The sequence below is a fragment of the Megascapheus bottae genome, chromosome 4 (genome assembly GCF_031878675.1).
Source record: "Megascapheus bottae isolate mThoBot1 chromosome 4, mThoBot2.hap1, whole genome shotgun sequence".
Lineage (NCBI taxonomy): Eukaryota > Metazoa > Chordata > Mammalia > Rodentia > Geomyidae > Megascapheus > Megascapheus bottae.
The window spans coordinates 60,533,314-60,538,829 of record NC_143512.1 but is presented as its reverse complement, the minus strand read 5'-3'; positions in this window follow the sequence as shown (position 1 = coordinate 60,538,829).

The window sequence follows — 5,516 nt, the reverse complement described above, 5'->3', positions numbered from 1 at the left end:
AGTGGCGTTTCGACTCCGGAAAACGAAATACAGGAAGTCCCGCCCCTGGCCACGCCCCCCACGTCCGGCGAAGGAAGGGTCAGGAGGTTGGATGGAGGGGAGGTGGGCTTTTCTAGTCTCCATCTGGTTTGGAGTTTTTGTTCCAGTATCCCATGCGGAAAAGGTGAAACCCAATTAATTAGTTTGGTGAGGACAAAGCAAAAAGGTGGATTTTGGCTGTGCATGTGTAACCCAAACGATAGCTGTACCTCAATGAGTTTTTGTTTTCCCAAATGGCCAGTAATAAAGGCCTCGTCCTAAAGGGATGGCAGGAAAGGTCTTCTGACAGTCGTAATGTGTTACCACTAAACAATGTAGAGGATGTAGTATAGACTTAAACTTTAAGACCGTCTGGTGGAAACGGGTAATAAAAATCTGGATTCGGGAGGCTGAGATTCAAGGAACAAGGTTCTAAGGCAGCCCAGGCAGGCCTGGGCAGGAAAAGTCTGTGACTCTTATCTCCAGTTATCACAGAAAAAGCGAGAAGTGATGCCGTAGCTCAAGTGACAGAGTTTTGAGCAAAAGGGGCTTAGGGACCAGTGCCCAGACCCAGACCCACAGTTCAAGGCATAGGACTGCCAGGGGGAAAGATTTTATATATATATATATATATATATATATATATATATATATATATATATATATATAAAATCTGGAATCAACGAGATTGAAATAAGCTTGGAGTTTACGGGTTGTGATTTGCTAACTGAAGTTACAGTGTTTGAAATGTCTTAGAATGTTGTGGCATTAGGAATTGTAATGTTTAGAACTGAGCCTTGAAAGGGATAATACTTACAGATTAGGGAAAAAAGAGAATCCACAAAAACATGAGGAGGACCTGCACAAAGAAAGCAACTGCTGTGTCCCGTATACCTAGAAGGTTTAAGTTTCAGTGAGCTGAAACTTATGAGCTGATGAGTTAAGCTGACAAGAGTTGGGCACCTACTGGATTTACAGTACGTAGAGGTCAGTGTTAAGTCTAGTGTGAGCATGCATATAATACAGAAATCACAGTACACTAAAGAGCAAAGAAATGTGGAAAGTGGAGTAACATTTGAGGTCCATGAAACAGAGATAGGATTGTAAAATTCAGGAGAAAATGGGAGCCAGAATCTCTTTGATGAGAGGAATGGCATGTTCAACAGGTAACACTAATGGCCAGATGTTTGTAAATGCAAATACCAAACAAGAGTTCATTTGGTATTTAGAAGGGAGGAATTCTAGTACCAGCTAAATTACTGGTCTTAATAGGAGGAATGCCTCCTACACAGGAAGAGAAAAATACAAATGTATTTGCACACATGTCTGTCTGGCTTTTAATTTTTCTGCAAAGCTATCAGGTGATGATAGGGTTGTTAGGTGGAGAGAGTATGAAGCAATTAGGAAATGACTGAATGAAGAAATACGATTGACAGCAGTGTTGAGGCTTAATTCAAGGTAATTATGAATTTACAGTGGTACAGACCTATTCAGATTCTTGACTTTGGCTGCTAGGATCCAGCAGTAGTGTTGGGCTCTAACTGATTTCTGCCAGGCTGATACACGGGCAACAGCATATGAGCTTACATTATTTACACCTGCTTAAGTCTGGTCAACCAAAGACTACTATGCCCAAGCCTATTATAGACTTGCAAACAAAAAGAACACACCAGGAGAACTGGGATACTGTATACGCCACAAAGAGCTTGGGGAGAGAATCTTTGATCAGATTTTAGTTCCTGCTCGAGGATTCCCAATTAGTTCTAAGTGGCCAGTTCTGAGTGGAATGCAAGATGATTAGAAAAAGGATGAACTGAGATTTGGATGCTGCCTTGAGTCATGGGTGGTTTAGCAACTGGGTATTCGCAGTAATGGATAGAGGCAGTTCTGAGGGAGTAACAAAGCAGTTGATAATAAAAAATGGGACATTGATGGCAATTTACAGATATTTAACTTTGGAAGATAATGTCTCCCGGACTTTGCATCTGGCTCTTTGTCCTGACATTGAGGGACTTTTTCCTTTGAGATTTCACTCAACAGTTTTGCTTTTGTACTAAACATTTTCTCGCTAAATGTAACTGACTTTTTAAGAATACAAGTACAACTTAATCCACTCATCTGTTCCCCCTACATATAAAATTTAAGGAAGAAACTAAAATAGCATTTTATTTTGTTGGTCATGGGACTTGGAACTCAGGAGCTGGGTGCTGTCCCTGAGCAATTTTTGCTCAAGGCCAGTGCTGCGCTAATTCTTTGAGCCACAGCACCACTATCAGTTTTCTGGTGGTTTAGTCACATGGACTTTCCTGCCTGGTCTGGCTTTGAACTGCTATCCTCAAATCTCAGCCTCTTGAGTAGTTAGTAGGATTACAGATGTGAGCCACCAGCACCCACTTGCCATTATTTTTCTAACAATAATCTAATGATCTGTTTTAGACCGAATGACCTAACTAAAGCTCAAATATTATTTTAAGTTCTAATTCCCTTTTTTGACATGAACTCAAATACCTCCTCTAGGAATGTTCTCCAGTTCAACAAACCCCATACGTTGAAGTTTAAGTGCATGCCTGGTTGTTTTTGGCTGAGATAGACAACTACAGCATCTAGGCTGATGGCATGACTGCCAATTTAAGACCAGAATTTATAATTGGTTGTCAGAACACATACAGTACTTTCTGGCACTTGTCCTTGCTCACTGGAGACTTGTATTAGTAATTCCTACAAGACATAGTTGGATTCTGATAGCTCACACTTGTTATTTCTAGCTACTCAGGTGGCTGAGAGCTGAGGATTGCTGTCTGAAGCCAACCCAGGCATGAATTTCAAATTAATCAGCAAAAAGTTAGAAGTGGAGTTGTGGTTTGAGTGATAGAACAGTAGTCATGAATACAAAAACTAATGGAGACTCTCCCAGGCCCAAATTCAAGGTCCAGTACTAGCACCAAAATAATTAAAATTCTGCTGGGTGCTGGTGGTTGTACCTGTAATCCTAGTTACTCAAGAGGCTGAGATCTGAGAATCATCACTTAAAACTAGCCTGGACAGGGAAGTCCATGAGACATCTTTATCTCAAAATAAGCTAGTCAGAAAAAGCGAAATCTAGTGCTGTGGTTCAACTGGTAGAGTACTAGCCTTGACACAGAGAGACTCAGTGACTGAGCCTAGATCTTATTACATGCCCTGGGAACCACCAAAAAAAAAAAAAATCACATTTATGTTGAAGATACAAATGGTAATTCTAAAGGCTAACAATTGTAACAAAGCGCTAACTCTTCACTTTGCAGTGATGTGTTGAGACGTGTCATGTTTTTTTTTTTTCCTGTAGGTCATGCGCTTGTTCTGAGCCTGGGCATTGTCCCTGAGCTCTTCAGCTCAAAGCTACCACCCTACCCCTTGAGCCACAGCCCCACTTCCCTGTTTCTAGTGGTTAATTGGAGATGGGAGTCTCTCGTTCTTTAGTGCCAGGCTGGCTTTCAACCATGATCCTCAGATCTCAGCCTCTTGAGTAGCTAAGATTACAGGCATGAGCCACCATGCCTGGCTTCCATATATTTCTTGATGGTTTAATTGGTATAGCTTCAGTTATTGAGAACCAAGGATATATTGGAAATGCAACAGAACTTCTGAATACAATTTCTTCTTGGGTATGTTGGAATACCTAACCTGAAAATCTAGTCAACATGCTGAGAGGAGTAGAAGAGACGGGCACATGCCAAGAGTCAAACGTAGATGGTTCTGGTCCAGAGCTGCTTCATCTCAGTCCCTTCAACAGCCAGATGACTCCAGCTCCCAGCTGCTCAGGCTATCCCCATTCTTTAGTTTTCCCAGCTAAGGTGATTTTGGTTTGAATTTCCTCCTGTTCTAGGAACGTGGGGCTTTGTACAATGCTACAGTCCCAGCCCTGGGTGTTTTTTTGTTGTTGGTTTTTGTAAGCAGAAGTGATTAGAACATACACTGATTTGCTGGTAGCTACTATTTTCTGGCAGTAGTTGGCAAAATGACCTAGTGACAAAATACTTGATGTTAAACACAGAGCAATTGCCAGTCTAAAGCATATGGAGTTAGCAGTTCTTGGTACTCATCTAATGTAAGGATAGTCTTCAGAGAAGTGCAGATTATGCTAATAGCTTCTGTGTTAGAGGACCCACTTTGAAAAAAAAAAATTCTAACTTCCAAAACTGCCAATATGGGACCACAGTTTGGCCTCGTGATAGAGTGCTTGCCTAGCATGCACAACCTGGGTTCGATTCCTTGCAACCACATACATAGAAAAAGCTGTAAAAGCTGTAAGTAGTGCTATGGCTCAAGTGGTAGAGCTCCAGCCTTGAGAAAGCTCAAGGACAGTGTGCTGGCCCTGAGTTTAAGCCCCAGGACTGGCAAAAAAAAAAAAACAAAAACAAAAAAACTGCCAATAACATACTGTCCTGGTACAATGTCATATATTTGCTCATTTTCCTTGAAAGATTTGCTATTAAGCATTTATTTAGTATGCCTAGATTATTGCCTGTCCTATACTATAGTTTCTCTGAATTTAAACATATATTATTTCATATAAAAGTTCAACAGTAGGGCCGGGAGTTTGGCCTAGTGGTTAAAGTGCTTGCCTAGCATGCATGAAGACCCGGGTTCAATTCCTCGGTACTACATACACAGAAAAAAGCCGGGAGTGGTGCTGAGGCTCAAGTGGTAGAGCTCTAACCTTGAGAAAACCCAAGGACAGTGCTCAGGCCCTGAGCTCAAGCCCAAGACTGGCAAAAAAAAAAAAAAAAAAAAAAAAAAGTTCAACAGTAATTCTTTAAAATACCAGAATACTACTTAAAACTGAAGAGGAAAGAAAACTTTTTATTTTCAAAATCTATTTTAATTCAGACTGAACAAACAAGCAGAAAACTGAGAAAGATAATAGTATTAGCAGACACAGATGTACCAGATGTAAAATAATGGGTTATTAACAGAACTATTTACATGCATATTTACAAGCAACCCTTTTATACATGTTTTATTTTTAAGTGAGTTGGAAAAAGATTTGACATTTGGTAAAAATATTACTTACATAGGGCTGAGGTGGTACCACATTATAGTAAAAGTATTAGAAAAGACATCCTCAAGGTGTATCATTTATAAAGCAGATGAAAACTTGGAATGGACAAGTATCTGGTAAAATTCTCTAGTAAAAAAGTTAATGCAACCCATGCTATAAAATAAAAAAATGAGAAAGCCATATAAATAAAGCAGATAACATTCTAAGGCTAAGAACCATGAAGTTAGTCAGGTGAAACAAAGAATGATTCTTGAACTGGAATAAATCTTCAACAAAGTCTTGGTTGCTTGGGTGGGAGTTCTAAGCTTTCTACCTCAGCTTTCTACTCCACTCCCTATATTGAGGACGTTTCAAAAGCCCTTGGTATTAAATAACATCTATATTGGTAAATTAATTGTTGATATATTCCAAGACTTTACAGCTAAAGGTATTCATGATTGTGATTAGTATTTGAAAC